This window comes from Nycticebus coucang, chromosome 9 (assembly GCF_027406575.1).
Source record: "Nycticebus coucang isolate mNycCou1 chromosome 9, mNycCou1.pri, whole genome shotgun sequence".
NCBI classification, from domain to species: domain Eukaryota; kingdom Metazoa; phylum Chordata; class Mammalia; order Primates; family Lorisidae; genus Nycticebus; species Nycticebus coucang.
Window position 1 is genome coordinate 134,512,188 of NC_069788.1, and position 18,021 is coordinate 134,530,208.

At 34.8% G+C, this 18,021-nt stretch overlaps 1 pseudogene; it reads left to right on the forward strand.

Moving 5' to 3' along the window:
• Window positions 1-18,021, forward strand: part of LOC128594285 (ankyrin repeat domain-containing protein 12-like) — a 78,802-nt pseudogene that overhangs the window by 25,208 nt on the left and 35,573 nt on the right.

An 18,021-nucleotide genomic window follows, 5' to 3' on the forward strand; every position in this document is an offset into this window, starting at 1 on the left:
CACCCAACTATTTTCATTTACAAAGTAGCTGTACCATTATGTATTTCCCTGCCAAACCCCCACACTACAAGAGAGCTCCAATTTTTCCACATCCTCACCAACACTTGGTCTTCTTAGTCCTTAATTCTGGTGGGTATATATGATAGCATGTCATTTTTTATTTTTTTTAAATTTATTTTTTACTGATGCATAATATTCATATATATTTGTGGGGTACATGTGATATTTTCTTACATGAATAGAATGTATAATGATCAAGTCAGTGTATATAGGGTATCTATTACCTCAAATATTTATCATTGCAATGTTTTTGGAGCATTTCAAGTCCTATCTCCTAGCTACATTGAAATATACAGTATATTGTTAAACTATAGTCATTCTCTGCTAGAGAATGTAAGAGTTCATTTCTTCTATCTAACTGTTTGCATCAGTTAATCAATCTCTCTTCATGGCTCCCTCGCCACCCCAGCCCCTCTTCACCACCTCTGGTATCTGTCCTGTCTTTCAACCCTTTCCCCCCATGAGATCAGCTTAATTTAGCTCTTACACATGAGTGAGGAGGGCATCTCATTAGTTTTCCTGGTGACTCAAGGAGGACGAGCATCTTTTCCTGTACTTATTTGCCATTCACTGTGTGTTCTTTGATGAACTGTTAAAAATCTCTTACTCATTTTAAAATTGGAATATCTTACTTCATAAGAGTTATTTATATATTTTGGGCTCATTATAAAATTGGAATATCTTCATAAGAGTTATTTATATATTTTGGGCATAAATCCTTTATAAGGATATAATTTGCAAATATTTTCTCCTAGTATGGCTTGCTTTTCATTTTCTTTTCTTTTCTTTTCTTATTTTCTTTTAGAGACAGAGACTCACTTTTATCTCCCTTGGTAGAGTGCCATGGCGCCACAGCCCAAAGCAACTTAAACTCTGCGGCTTTAAGCGATTCTCTTGTCTCAGCCTCCCAAGTAGCTGGGACTACAGGCGCCCACAATGCCCAGCAATTTTTTGTTGCAGTTTGGCTGGGGCCAGGTTTGAACCTGCTACCCTTCGTATATGAGGCGGGTGCCCTATTTCCTGAGCCACAGGCACCGTCTTGCTTTTCATTTTCTTAAGTGTTGTTTAAAGAGCAAAAGTTTTTATGAAGTCTTAATTTATCTATTTTTTTCCTTTTGTACTTTCTGTTTTTCGTAACCTATTTAAGAAATCTTTGGTTCAGGCCACTAAAATATTTTGTTTTCTCATAGAACTTGTATTGTTTTAGCTCATATGTTTAGATGTATGATGTATTTTAAGATAATTTTTGTCCTTTTCTCTGTGGAATGAGGTAGGGATCAAAGCTCCTGGGTTTTTTGTTGTTGTTGTTGTTTGTGTTTTTGTTTTTGTTTTGACATGGTTATATAGTTTTAAAAACAGCATTTGTTGAAAGGAGTATATCCTTTCCCCAATGAATTGTATTGACAGCTTTTTTGAAAATCAGGCATATATGTGTGGATCCATTTCTGGACTTTCCATTCTGTTCCTTTAATCTGTAAGTTTTACTGCTAGTAAATAGTGTCTTGCACACTATATATCTTCTAATTTGAGAGGAACTGATATTTTAATAACAGTGAGTATTCTGATCCAGGAAGATGGCTTATCTTTCCATATGGTTAGGTCATCTTTAATTTCTTTCAGTAGTGTTTTGTATAGTCTAACATACATTTTGTCATAGTTAATCCCTAAGAATTTATTATTTATAATGTTATTGTAAGTCATTGGGTTTTGGGGGGGTTGTTTGTTTGTTTGTCTTTGAGACAAGAGTATTTCTCTGTTTTCTGGGCTGAAATACAGTGACGTCATCATAGCTCACTACAACCTCAAACTCCTGGGCTCAAAGATCCTCTTTCATCAGCTTGTCAAATAGCTGGGACTGCAGGCACGTATCATGAATTATGACCTTGGTGAAGTTTTCTATTTTTTTGTGAGATGGAGGTCTCACAATGTTGCTCAGGCTATTCTCAAACTCTTGGTCTCGGTCTTCCCACCTACCCTCCCAAAGTGTTAGGATTAGAGGTGTGAACTACACACCTGTCCATGTTTTTAATTTCAACTTCCAATTGCTTATTGCTAATATGTAGAAATAAAATTAGTTTTCATATATTGACTATTCCATATCCTTCCTATACACACTTATTCTAACAGCTTTTTTGTAGATGGCTTTGCTTTGTCTAGACCAGTGGTTCTCAACCTTCCTAATGCCACAACCCTTTAATACAGTTCCTCATGTTGTGGTGACCCCAACCATAAAATTATTTTCGTTGCTACTTATGGTTGGAGGTCACCACAATATGAACTGTATTAAAGGGTCACAGCATTAGGAAGGTTGAGAACCACTGGTCTAGACAGATGATCATGTCCTCTTGAAATAAGGCCTGTTTGTTGAGTAGAAGTTGTAAGAGTTGGATATCTTTGCCTAGTTGTCAATCTTAGAAGAGGAAGCATTCAAGTTCCTTTCTATTTCAGTTTGCTAAGAGTTATTATTAATGAGTATTGAACATTATCAAACACCTTTTCTCTGTTGAGATGATCATGTTTCTATTGTTTCAGTTAATAGAGTAAATTTACCTAGATTAATTTTTAAACATTAGTTTTAAACATTAAATGTATTATTGTTTTTATATATAGTTGGATTTGATTTGCTAGTATTTTGTTGAGGTTTTGTTTTTTAAAAAAATCATTATGAGGTATATTGGTCTGTAATTTCTTATAAAAGGCTTGCTCTGGGTATCAGGGTAAGATGGCCTCATTAAATGTGCCATCTTTTAGGGGATGGTGGGGGAGAGTTTGTGTAGAATTGGCATTACTTCTTCCTTAAATATTTTGTAGCATTCACCTTGAAGCCATTTGGGCCCAAAGTTTTGTTTTTAAGTATGAATTTAATTTCTTTAATGAACAGGGCTATTGAGGTTGTCTTTTCTGTGAGCTTTGGTAGTTTGTGCCTGTTAAAGAATTTATCTGTTTCACTTCATTTGCATGAAATATTCCTCTATTATCTTTTAAGTTTTTATAGGATCTATTGTGATGTTCCTCTTTCATTGTTAACATTCATAATGTAGGTCTTCTCATTTCTAATTGGCATGGCTAGAGATTTATCAATTTTGTTGACCTTTTTGAAGAACTGGTTTTTAGTTTCATTGAATTTTATTTTTTAGTTTGGAGATACTCTTGTTATCTTTTTATAATTGATTTTGTTTCAGCTTCTTTATTGTCAGAGGACAAACTTAGTTAAGTTTGTTTTATGACACAGGACGTGGCTTATGTTGGGGAATATTCTGTGTGCCCTTGATAAGAATGAGTATTGTGCTATTGCTGGGTAGATTTTTCTGTAAATGTCAATTAGATCCAGTTGGTTTATGTCATTTTTCAGTTCTTCTATGGCCTTACTGATTTTCTGTCTTAACATGTAAGTAGTTGAAACTTCCAACTATAATTATGAATTTATGTTTCAACTGTTGGGTCTATTAGTTTTTGTTTCATGTATTTTGAAACTTTTTTTTGTTGGTCACACACAGATTTGGGATTGGTATTTCTTCTTAGTGAATAGATCCTTTTATCAGTTTATAAACTGTCCCTCTTTGCTCTGAGGTCTGTTTCATCTGCATTAATGTAGCTACTCAAGATTTTTTTTTTTTTTTTGTAGAGGCAGAGTCTCATTTTATAGCCCTCAGCAGAGTGCGATGGCATCATAGCTCACAGCAACCTCCAACTCCTGGACTTAGGCAATTCTCTGGCCTCAGCCTCCCAAGTAGCTGGGACTACAGGCACCCACGACAATGCTTGGCTATTTTTTGTTGGAGTTTGGTCGGGGCTGTGTTTGAACCTGCCACCCTCGGTATATGGGGCCAGCACCCTACCCACTGAGCCACAGGTGCCGCTCAAGATGTTTTTTTGATTAGTGCTTGCATAACATCTTTTTTCAGTCCTTTATTTTGACCTACCTATTATTATATTTGTATTATGTTTTATTTTTGGTCTTAATTTTTAAAACAGTCTTGACTCTTTTATTTATTTAAATATTCTTTTTTTCCCCACTGCATAAGAGTGCAATAGTAAACCTACCTATTATTATATTTGAAGTGAATTTCTTGTTGGTTATTTTTTTTCTCTTTTTGGCAATCTCTGTCTTTTGATTGGTATATTTAAACCATTTGTATTTTATATAATAATATGTCTGGGTTAGGCCTGTTCATTTTGTTTTTATTCTTTCTGTTTTTCATTCTTCAGGTTTTCCTTTTCGCTTTCTATTTGTTTTTTTTGTACATTTTAAAATATGAATTTAGGTAGCATAATTTTTATTATTTCTTTGTATAGTTAGTATAGTGGTTGCTATAGTGATTGTAGTATCCATCTTGGACCCAGAATAATTAAATGCTTTATAATTGTTGATCGAAGTAGTATTTTTAGATTATAATTGTGGTTTTTATTATGTTAGTACTGAATGTTTTCTAGATAAAGTCACTGAAATGTAAGGTCACTTTTTCCTAACATAGTCTATTTTAACATAATACTCCCCTATAGTTTTCTCCCAGAATGTTATGACACTTAGTTCAGTAATTTGCTTTATCTGCAAAGGAGGTAATGTTTTATCGTCATAGTCTCACTTAGGCTGATGGCTATAGATAGGTAGCATACAGCTCACTTTTGCTTTTGATTCACTGTTTTTAATATATGACTTGTAACTTTAATAACTCTGCAAGCACTACACATGGCTAGCTTTGAGGACAAATGCTGTGTTTAAATGATTCTGCTTTTATAGTACTAGTTCAAATAGTTGAATGGTCTCAAGGTAAGCTCTGCCTATTGGGTATGATATCCAAAAAAGGTTCTTAATTTCTTCAAGTCTGTTTCCTCCTTAATGAAAAATTTTAATTATTAGAACTTTGGCACTTTGTGTGTGTGTGTTACGCATGTATTCTAATTTGGCTATTTCCAGATTAATATAGTTTTGACAATTTACAAATTAGTTCAGTTCATTTAAAGGATTTTTGTTTTTGTTTCTATAAAAACCAAACAAATTTTAAAGCACTGGTAGAACAATTTGAAAAGCATGGCAAATTTTACTAATATACTGTTCCAGGTATCTGAGTTTTAATAATTCACATAGATACTAGAATGACAGCTTATTTAGATCTATGATATCCGTTTTTAGGAAGTGTATAGTGTATAGTGTAAGCTTGACATGCTTGTTGTGGCCCAAGTAATGCTCCCTTTGGCCAGCATCTTTAATCTTATCCAGTGGTATGCAGTAGAACTTTCTGAGATGACATAAATGTGTATCTGCATAATATAGTAGATACTTTAATTTTAATTAGTGTTTATGTTTTAAAAGCCACATGTAGCTAATAGTCATCAGATAGCAACACAGGTCTAGCCTCACAATTTTGTCCTTTATATCTAAAACCCCATCTTGGAATTTTTTCTAAATCTTTCAAGCATAAGCTTAATAATAATCATAAGCTTCTGAGAGAGTCCTTGACCTGTTAAGTCAGCTTGCAGAGTAGTAGAGAGAAGGTGAACACATTGGTAGAAAAATGGCACATGCAGTGGTAATTACAGTACGATATAAGTATTATATCAGTGAATACGTAGAGGAAGTGACTAACGCCTGGAGATTTTCAGTGAAGGAAAAGAAACTACTCCAGGAATTTTAAGTAGGTAGTGTTTAAATACAGGGAATTAGGCTGGATCCGATGGCTTACTCCTGTAATCCTAGCACTCTGGGAGGCTGAGGCAGGTGGATTGCCTGAGTTCATGGGTTCCACCTGTGAACTAGCACTCTGAGACCAGCCAGAGTGAGACCCCGTCTCTAAAAATAGCTGGTTGTGGTGGGCACCTGCAGTTCCAGCTAACTTGGGAGGCTGAGACTAGGGAATCGCTTGAGCCCAAGAGTTTGAGGTTGCTGTGAGCTATGATGGCATGACACTCTACTGAGGGCAACAAAGTGAGACTCTGTCTCAAGAAAAATAAATACAGGGAATTAGATGTTGTAAAATTACTATTCAGATCAAACAAGTACTTGGTTGAGTCTTCAGAAATGACTTTTACACCAATATAGAACTACCAGTCAGTCTGTTAGGAGCTCCCACCTCTGGATTTGTGCTAGAGAAAGAAACACTCTCACTGCATCCACTTCTACTGCTTTTGGATACCCAGAAAGCTGGAGATAATTACTAGTTTAGAGAGAGAAATAATTGAACTAACTGTGGTGTGTAAACTTAAGTAGAGTCCATTGTATATATATGTATAGGTATACAATACATATATACATACACACACACTCACACACAAATAACCTTTATATATCCACTCTTTACAGATCCAGGATGAGAAGACTGATAAAAGAAGAAGCTAGCTGAACAGCTATAAAATGCCCAAATCTGGGTTCACAAAACCAATTCAGAGTGAAAATTCTGACAGCGACAGCAATATGGTAGAGAAACCATATGGAAGAAAGGTATATAATTACCCCGAAGATTTGTTGACTCTTTTTAAACTGGAAAAAGATTTCCAATTAAGTATTTTTTAGTAATTCCTCATAAAATAAATAGCAGTATGGATGCCAAGTAACCGCAAACCATTTATCTAAGCCTTTTAGAAATAAATTAGATTCTGGGGATGTGATTGTTTTTCATTTCCTAAGGTGAGCACAATTAAGTAAACACAATTGTTAAGACTGCATAATTATATAAGAAATAATGATGGCAGGGGTGAGGGGGGAACCAAAGACCTCATAGTCATTTGACATTTCTTTCCATTACAGTTAGTGGCAAAACCCATATACACACTAGATACTCCATTTTCCCAGTCTGTGACATTGGATAAATTTATGTATGGTCTTCAACCTCAGTATTTCCCTTTATCTGCAGTAGAAGACAATATGCCTTCTAGAATAGAATTGTTGTGACAGTAAATTGGCTTATAATTGCACTTAATAACAATAGTTGGCACATAGTAAATGCTCAGTAAATGTTAACAGTTTTGGTTAGTGTTAGTCATTGCCAGTGACCTGTGATTCTGTCTTTTTATATCCTTATTCATTCCTATTTAATTTAAATCTTCAGAATCTTTGTTTGGACTTTACTTTTTCCTTATCTTGTTAGTTTTATACATTATCTTTGGATTTTTCCCTTTGGTTTACTTTTTGTGAAGTCTTTTTTTAAAAGCCATATTCTTACTGAAGGAGGTGTGAGATGTTTCTGGTTTTATAACCATCATCACAATCCAGTTTGACAACAAGTAAGTCATCACTCCCAACCCAACTCCCTAATTCTGCTTTCAAAATCAAGAACTACTAGTTTTCTTTTCAAAATTGGAAATTCTGTGTTCTTTTCAAAATTGGAAATTTTAGGATCACCTTGTAGTTTCTACAAAAATATCCTACTGTGATTTTAATAGGAAAAAATCTTACTGAGTTTGTACCTTAAATCTGCAGACTATTTTGAGTAGTATTGCCATCTTACTATTGTCTTCCAATCCATGAACACAGAATATCTCTCCATTTATTTAGTTCTTTCATTTCCCTTAGCAATGCTCTGTAGGGTTCCAGTGTACCAGTCTTGTACTTCTATTGTTAAATTATTCAAAAGTATGTTATTCCTTTTGGTGCTATTCAGTAGTTTTTGGTATATGTACAAAATGATACGATCATAACCACAATTGATTCTAGAACATTTTCAACCCAGCATAAATGAATGAGAGAATATACAAGAATATGAAAGAAAGATACAAATAATATCTTAGTGTGATTCCCACAGATGATAACAGGGAGTGTAATTCCAGAACTTCTGTACCAGTGTAATAAACATATTAATGAAACTGTTGAGTACAGAGATGGGAGAAAGAAGAGAAGCAATTAATGCTACTTAAGAGGTTCAAGGATGGCCTCAGAGTAGAATACTTAATCTGACTTTTCAAGAAATAAATATTTGACCATCAGGAAAGTAAAAGTAAAGGATATTCTAAAGAAAAGAAACAGCAAATGAAAAACAGATGTGAATCTGTTACATCTGTTAAGTGGAGTTGTGGGGACAGGATACAATGTTAGGTTTGAGGAAAGCATTAGAAGTTTTATTTCTAGATATTTATAGCGAATGGTGCTTTTGTGAACATTTATCTAGGCTGCTTGGGTTTGAATTTACAAGGCAAAACTTGTTGACATTTTTTTTTCCTCTAGTGTTTTGTTGACACTTTTATTCTTCCTAGGTACTCTGTATATTTTGAAAGTTGTCAATAAATAGTGTCTGAGTGTTATCTTCATAAAAGTATGATTTCTTAAAAGTGTAGAAACAAGAGCAAAAAAGCACTTTTGATGAAATTACTCCTATTAAAAACATTCCTTAGGTAATTTAAGAATACTTTTAATCACTAGATTTATAAAATAGGAAGAATAAATATAAACTATGATTTATTAACTTCTGGCTTATTACATAGAGGGCTATATATAACTGTTCTCAGTCTATAAGTGTGCTATACTTTTTAAATATCATGTTTGGGTAGCAATCAAAAGCTCCTCTAAGGTAGTGTGCATTGTACTTAATTCCATGCTTTGGGATTTCAGAGCAACTTGACATCAAAACTGTTGTTAGAAGTATTTTCCTTAGTTTGCAAATGAATATTTAACTGCTTATTTGTACTTTAAGAGAAGAAGGGCCATAGTATCCATTCCAAAGTTCCTACCTATAGACCATAGTGCTGCTGTTTAAGACAAAGTGAAGAAATTAGGAGGAGAGGGATTGAAGAAATTAAGAGAAGGGTGAGAGAAGGTAAGACCGTATTATTCATTTGTGTATTTGCAATTCATATTCTTTTGATTGTCTTTCCTTAGTGAGTGATTGAATTTGAACCCAGCTTCTAAGGTCTGAGTTATTTCCCATAAAATTTTTAGAAATGAATATATGTTTATAGTTGTTATATATGAGACCTTATTTATAGTTTAATATGACAGAATGTTGCTGTTATGAGATCCTAAATTAGTAAAATAACCTGAGTAAGATGTGGTGGTACATACCTGTAGTTGTAGCTACTTAGGAGGCAGGAGGATCACATGAGCTTAGGAGTTCCAGACCAGCCTGGGCAACAGCAAGATCCTATCTCTTAAAAAAAATTTCTTTTTAGGCTGGGGGTGGTGGCTCACACCTGTAATCCTAGCACTCTGGGAGGCCAAGGCAGGTGGATTACTTGAGCTCATGAGTTCAAGATCAGCCTGAGCAAGAGTGAGACCCCGTTTCTAAAAAATAGGTTGCCATTGTGGCAGGTGCCTATAGTCACAGCTACTCAGGAGGCTGAGGCAAGAAAATCGCTTGAGAGTTTGAGGTTGCTATGAGCTATGATGCCACAGTATTCTACTGAGGGCAACAAAGTGAGACTGTCTCAAAAAAATAAAATAAAATAAAATAAAATAAAATAAAATAAAAAAAACAATGATTCAACCTCAACCAAAATTTAACTCCTTAAATAGAGCAAAATTTAAATAATTATTCTTTAGCAATTTACTTTTTTTTTTGTAGAGACAGAGTCTCACTGTACCGCCCTCGGGTAGAGTGCCGTGGCATCACACGGCTCACAGCAACCTCTAACTCTTGGGCTTATGCGATTCTCCTGCCTCAGCCTCCCAAGCAGCTGGGACTACAGGCGCCCGCCACAACGCCCAGCTATTTTTTTTTTTGGTTGCAGTTTGGCCGGGGCTGGGTTTGAACCCGCCACCCTCGGAATATGGGGCCGGCGCCCTGCTCGCTGAGCCACAGGCACCGCCCAGCAATTTACTTTTTATATAAAGTTATTTTCATTACCTCATTAAATATCACACTAGTTAATTATATCAGGCATATTCACTTACAGTACTTTACCCCCTCACTGCTGATCTGTAATATTTTATCCCCTTTGGTTTTAGTTTACTTTGGAAGTTTCTCTACTACTTTTAGCTTTAAATCAGTATATATAATTTGCAAAACAGAATCTTTTATAAAACCTAATATGATAATCTGAATCCTGGGTTAAATTCATAAAGCATGAGAGTGGATGTTGGTAATTTTAACCTTAAGAATAGTTCCGTTCTGTTGTTTTCATCATTAATTTAGTTTAGACATTCATTATTTTCCATCTAAGGATTACTAAGAAATATTTTATTTTATCCAAATAATTTAATACATGTTCATTGTATAAAAATTTAAAAATATATATAAGAATGGTGAAGATAGGGTGGCACCAGTGGCTCAAAGGAGTAGGGCGCAGGCTCCATATGCTGGAGGTGGCGGGTTCAAACCCAGCCCCAGCCAGAAACTGCAAAAAAACAAAAAGAATAGTGAAGATAGAAATTAACCTTGTCAAAACTATGAAAGATCTGAGATTTTACCTTACTTGGAAACTAAGCAGTCATGGTTTATGGCAGAAGACACACACTCCTGCGTCAGAAATAAAGTTATAATATGCATAGCAATAGCAAGCCTGACTATGAGTGTTTATGTCTATTCCAAGCTTTATTTCCCACAAGGGGGATGTAAAGAAGGCCAGGTAGCAACTGCATTACAAGAGGGGAATCCCAAATCTTTTATGATGGACCGTAAGTCTGACCTTTCCTATAGGAGACGTTATTATCTTGGAGAGTAAACAGACATGTCCTTTGTTCCAAAGGGACATACTGTCTCTGTCTTCCAAATCTGTCTTCCAAATCTGTTTTTAATACAAGTATCCTAGAAAAGATACTTCAGAACAAGGGAAATTAGTGACTCTGTTTGCAAGATGTGCAGACATGCAAGGGAGACATGAAGAATTCTCTCCCAACGTACTTGTAACACCACCATGCACAGATAGTCATTAATATTTTGGTTTACACAGGTATAATCATTTTACTGTGCTTCACAGACATTGTGCTCTTTACAAAATTTGAAATTTAGCAGCAGTCCTGCATCAAGAAACTCACTGAAGGCTCAGACGATCTTTAGTAAGTTTTAGCAATAAGGTATTTTTAAAGTAAGATATGTATACTGATTTTTAGATATAATGGTATTTCACACTTAACAGACTTACCAGATAGTGTAAATGTGATTTTAACAGATATTGGGAAATGAGAAATTTTGTGTTTTACTTTATTGTAATATTGCTTTATTGCAGTGGTCTGGGACCAAAACCTGCCATATCTCCAAAGTATATCTTTGAAGAGATTTCTATTTACATTTATGTACTTAGATATTCATTCTTATTTTCTAGGCAAGTTTTTATGTCTTATTTCTAAGAGATGGTAAAGTACATTGTTTAATAGCAGCAGCTATAGAAGGTCACTCTTGTCTTGCCATTGATGTTTTCATTATTGTGTATGGTTGCTGTTGCAGGCTCTTAAAAAAATAGTTAATTTAAATGATGAAAACAACTCTAAAACTAGTTTAAATAATAAACCTAACAGTTACAGACATTTTAATGTCATAGATGTGGAAGAAGGATGTGCTAATGATGCTGTCCTGAATTGACAAAGAGTATTTCCACCATTTGGTAACTCAGAAATCTCAAGACAATTAAAACATTTTTTCTTAAAGTTATTTTTCAGCTTGGCGCCCGTATCTCAGTGGTTAGGGCGCTGGCCACATACATCGGGGCTGGCAGATATGAACCAGGCCTGGGGCCTACTAAACAACAATGACAACAACAAAAATAACCCGGCATTATGGCGGGTGCCTGTAGTCTCAGCTACTTGGGAGGTTGAGACAAGAGAATCACTTGAGCCCAAGATTTTGAGGTTGCTATGAGCTGTGATGCCACAGCACTCTACCTAGGGTAACAGTGAGATTGTGCCCCCACCCCCCCCAAAAAAAGAAGTTATTTTTCCTAGATCAGAAAACAATTTTTAAAGGTGTTAATAATCTCACTAATTCTTTTTTTTCAAATAATGCCTACAAGGAATCATTTTATTTTACAGAGGACTAGGTTGGTAGCAGTTATGAATAGTCACACTAATCACCATATTGTACAGGAGAACATTATTGATATATTCTTGTTAGTATTTTTCATTTGACATAGTATCAAGTGTGTTTCTTTGAATTCCTTTTATGGCACGGAATCTTTAGTTACACGACTTTAAGGGAGAAGTGACATCTTCGTGTTTTTCTCAGGTCTTTTATTTATAAGTAATTCATTTCCTAAGGCAAATTACCAAGGTTTTGTTGGTTAATCTTTGTAGTAATCATGCCATTTTATTTTCTGTATTTTTACTGTTTTGAGGCAGAGTCTTGCACTATTGCTTAGGCAAGAGTGCGGTGGTGGCAGCTTACCACAGTTTCAGACTTCTGGGCTCAAGTGATCCTCCTGCTCCAGCCTCCTGAATAGCTGGGACTATAGTGCATGTACTACCACACCTGGCTAGTTTTTCTATTATTTTCTATATTTCTGATGCTTTGACATCTAGACCTTGCTGACCCTTGAGAGAGAATTTTTCCTAGGACTAGCCGGTTCCTACAGATAGTAAATAACTCATTTGTGAGGATACCTTTCATATGAAGACCAGCCAATCCAGAGCCCACACCCAAGACACCAACTTTGTCCAACACTTGTGCTCTGAGCCACTATCCCGCTTCCCTAAGCATTCCAGAACTGGATACCGAACAATTAGAGAAACAACTCCTAAAGTCCTGAGCTGGCTGAAAATACTCAATCTAGCCAATCCTAAAACTGCATGTCCTACAGAAACCATGGAAAAAGATCTTGCTCACATTTATCCTTATCCCTCTACCTCCTAACCAGTCCTGTTGCTTTCCCATATGGTCTAGTATGAGTCGGCATGGTTCCCCTTCTTTCATATTGATTTTATTTTAGACTTACAGTTTGGGTAGCTTCTAATCTTACTTCTACATTTCTGTAGTATTATTTATATGAAATGGGAAATACCTGTTCCTTGAAATTTTTATTACAACTCTATTGTAAAATCTCCTGGCATCTTAAAAAGGCATCTTTAAATTTTATATTTAAAAAGGCATCTATACATAGAACAGAAACATATCTATAGTATTGAATAAATAGTAGACTCTCTGTAAATTGACCACCAAAGGGACTGTAACAAGCTGGTCAACATAGGGAGGGTAGTCAACCTAAGGAACTAGGCCAACTTGAGGTAGTCAATAAAGGGAGGTAGTCAACTATGAAGGTTCTACTGGGCGGTGCCTCTGGCTCAGTGAGTAGGGCGCCGGCCCCATATAACAGGGGTGGTGGGTTAGAACCCAGCCTCTGCCAAACTGCAACACACACACACCGAAAAAAAATAAATAAATAAAAAGAAGAAGAAGAAATATGAAGGTTCTACCATATTTTACATTGTTATTTGAAAATTTTGTTAGAGAAATAAGAAACAAGTTAGAAAAAATTTGAGCACTCTGGGAAGCTAAAGTGGGTGCATAGCCTGAGCTAGAGCACGACCCTACAAACTAAAAACAGCCAAGCATTGTGGCGGATACCTGTAGTTCCAGCTACTCAGGAGGCTGAGGCAAGAGAATCGCTTGAGCCCAAGAGTTTGAGGTTGCTGTGAGCTGTCACAACAAGCACTCTCCCGAGGGCGACAAAATAAAACTCTGTCTCAAAAAAAAAGAAAGTTGTGATTGTTGAAGCTGAGTCTTGAGTATATTGAATAAAATGATGGCTTGTAATACTCTGTCTCTACTTTTGAGTATGTTTGAAATTTTCCTCAATAAAAAGGGTTTCTAAAAACATGTTTCTTAGCTAATATTTTTATGTAACTTTATTCGTGTTTGATTTTTTAATAGAGCAAAGACAAGATTGCATCCTACAGCAAAACTCCAAAAATTAACCGAAGTGATGTAGGCAAGGAGATGAAAGAGAAATCCTCTATGAAACGTAAACTTCCTTTTCCATTAGTCCATCAAGAAATGAAGAACGAGATTCAGACACAGGTAGAGTGACTTTTTTGTTGTTGTTGTTAAAATTTAATTATTCTTTTACTGTGATATCCTCTCTTTTGCAGCACTCCTCTTGACATCACATTAACTGTGTAGAGAAGTATTTGTATTTCAGATTTATCATTTTGGAGCAGAATGTTACCTTTGTCATCCAGATGTGATTTCTAACAGATAAAAACAATTTGCTTTATTTCTTAACTCTTTATATTTATTTCCTATTCCTTACCACTTTTAGAACTTAATTTTTGGGGAAACATTCCAGTGATGAAAATTTACTTGGTGATAAACATTAAGATATGGTAAATTTGAGAAAAGATTGTTGAGTTTTTGTAAACATATTATTGGACACACCAAAAAAATTGAGGCATTTTGGATTCAGAAGTAAATTAGAAATATGTACCACTAAAAACAAAAAAATATTAAGTCTAACTGCCAAAGTGCTTTTCATAGTACTTTTGTTTCTTAAAACTCTTATATATTAGAAATTGATACTTAAGATAAGTCAAACCCAATTATTCTTAATAGATGAGAACTTTATTACTGCTATCTAATAAATTACTAAGGCATGTGTTAGCTCTAAGCTAATCATTTCTTAAAACTAATAAAAACTTGAATATTTGTTATAGTTATTTTATTCCTTGCAAGAAATAATAATGAATTGTTCTTAAGAATGTTTTCACTTCCTTCACTGGAAGTATCCCATTCTGAGTGTTTTTAAAGAAGTTATATACTAATATATTTGTGGCCACTTGAATTATTATTACAGAAATGATCTTAATCTGGAAACTGAACGTAAAGATTTTGAAACACCCTATGCTAACATTGCTTTAGAAAACAATTTGTAGTATACATTTTTTAGTTGACAGGTCTCTGTATGTTTTCTGTATCTATTAACTTGAATTAGACATTGTTCTTAAACACTTATGACAAAAATAAGACATTGTTTTATATACTATATACACAGTGAAAATATTAAGAATTTCCCTAGACCCAAAGCAAAATGAGTTATTTACAATCTACCTTCTTTTTATAATTAAAAAAAAAAACAGAATACAGAGTACAATTAAGTGGTATTGTCTATATGAAAGATAATTATACCATCAAACTCCATGTTTAACATTTATCTTTTTAATTGGAAATGCTGTATTTCAAACTATTGGCTGAAACTGTCAATGACGGTAACATATATCAAAACACTTATCCTAATATATGTAGTATTAAAGGTGTCTTAAATGTGTTACATACATTTTAGAAAACAAAATGACTACAAAAACAGAAAATGGACAAAAGATACAAGCAGAATTACAGAATGATAGTTGGCAAAGAAATGTGTGAAAAACATAGTAATAGTAATCAAAGAAATACAATTTATGATGATTGACACAATTGTTATTGGTCCAAATCATACCTGGTGGTTATGGGTTGGAAAAAATAATTTGCTTTAATTGGTCTAAGTTAAAGGAATACCTTGTTCAAGGTTAAATATGACAAGATGTATCAAAAACTAAGTTTTTCAACATTTGACTAATCCTTCTTTTGGCATTCATTCCATTTAAATAATTATTGATGAGAACAAACATTTTATCTTTAAGAATATTTATCTGAGTTTTGTTTATAATGGCAAAGAAAATCTGGAAAATAATGTTAAGTAATACAAGATGTATTTAACTATGGTAAATGTAATGAAAAAATATGATTTTCACCCTTAAAAATAGCATTGTAAAAGAATACATAATATGTATTCTAGTCCCAGTTAATGATATTGGAAATGAAAAACTAGGCTATAAAACACTACAAATTGTTTGATTACATTAAAATGTAATTTGTGTGTGTATACACATTACATCTATTAAGTAATATGAAAAGATAAAATAAGACGGTTTAAACATAAAAGACTATTTCACTGTAAGAACTAAGCCTGCACCTGATGGGTGTATTTTGGGTTCAGAATAAAATGCAGATGTTACAAACCCTGATGGGAACAAGGAGGCAGCATTAATAATGCTATTCAGCTCATCATCCCTTGATGTGAGGGATTAACTGATAACTGTCTAAACCAGTGGTTCTCAACCTTATTAATGCCGTGACCCTTTAATACAGTTCCTCATGTTGTGGTGATCCCAATCATAAAATTATTTTTGTTGCTAGTTATGGTTGGGGGTCACCACAACATGAGGAACTGTATTAAAAGGTCACGACATTAGGAAGGTTGAGAACCATTGGTTTAAACTGAAATACGTAGTTTTTAAAAATGATTACTTTAAAAATATTTCTTTAAAATTCCCTCATACTTTATACTTTTTAATGGTATATGATTCCTTTTATAAACAAGAAGCAATTACTTTAGTTTCTTTCTATGTTGGATTAAAATAAACTAAATCTTACAGCTTTTTATTTAAAAATAGCATATTAGGGCTTGGCACCTTTGGCTCAGAGGCTAGAGTGCCAGACATACACACTGGAGCTGGCAGGTTTAAACCCAGCCTGGGCCTACCAAACAGCAATGACAACTACAACCAAAAAAAAAAAAAAAAAAAAAGAAAAGAAAAAGAAGAAAGAAAAGAAAAGAAAAACAGCCAGGCATTATGGCCGGCACCTGTAGTCCTAGCTACTTGGGAGGCTGAGGCAAGAGAATTGCTTAAGCCCAAGAGTTAGAGGTTGCTGTAAGCTGTGATATCACAGCACTCTACCAAGGGCAACATAGTGAGATTGTCTCAAAAAAAAAAAAAAATTAACATATCAGGCTGGTTGTGGTAGCTTATACCTATAAGACCAGCACTTGGGGAAGTCTAGGTGGGTCCAAGGTTTTGATAGCATCCTGGGCAACATAACAAGACCCCATCTCTTAAAAAAAAAATTCGCTGGGCATGGTAGCACACACCTGTAGTTCCAGCTACTCAGTAGGCTGAGGCAAGAGGATCACTTGAGCCCAGGAATTCGAAGTTGCCTGAATTTATGATGTTATCACAGCACCCTACTACTCCAGGCAACAGAACAATATCCTGTTTCCAAAAAAATTAAAAAATGAAAGAAAAACATAGCATTTTAAAACAATTAAAAATAGCATATATATGTTATTTTTTCTTGTTCCTACATGAATGTATTTTAGTCTCTGCTAGTTACTTTTTAAATATATTTAGAAGTATCCTTGGGAAGATGTTCTGCAGATATTAACACTTGACAGGATGTGAGCTGTTTTTTTACTTATTTATACTTTTTGTATGACTAGCATTTTTGAAATAATGGACATAAATTACTTTTACAAAGTCATTACTTTTTAAAAGGGGTATTCATACCATTGTCCAAGACAGGCCTATTTGGCCCCCAAAATCAATAGTAATGCTATCACCAAATAAGGTTTTGTTTTGTTTTGAGATAGAATTTTATTCTGTGCTCTGGGGAGAGGTGTAGAGTGCTGTAGTGTCATGGCTCACAATACCTCAAACTCTTGTGCTCAAGCAGTCCTCGTGCCTCAGCCTCCTGATTGGCTAGGACTACAGGCATGTGCCAGAACACTCAGGTAATTTTTGTCTTTTTTATTTGTTCATAAAGATGGGATCTCACTCTTGCCCAGGCTGGTCTCGAACTGCTGAAGTCTCAGCTTCCCAGAGTGCTAGGTTTACAAGCATGAGCCAACATGCACAGGCCCAAGTAAAGATTCTTTTTTTTTTTTTTTTTTTTTTTTTTGTGGTTTTTGGCCGGGGCTGGGTTTGAACCTGTTACCTCCGGCATATGGGACTGGTGCCCTACTCCTTGAGCCACAGGCGCCACCCCCAAGTAAAGATTCTTAAATGTTATTTTTAGATAGACCAGCATATCTTAAACTTCCAAATTCTTAATTTTTTTAGTACTTACTAATTTTTTGAAAGAAAACATTCTAGAAAAGTAAGTGCTTGACTAGACAAATTAAATTTGGATCTGGGCACAGTGGCTTATAACTGTAATCCCAGTTCATTTAGAGGCTAAAGTGAGAGGATTGCTTGAGGGCAGGAGTTTGAGCCTACCTTGGGCAACAAACTGAGAGCCCACCTCTACAAATTATAAAAATAAAATAATTAGCTGGGCATGGTAGCATGTGCTT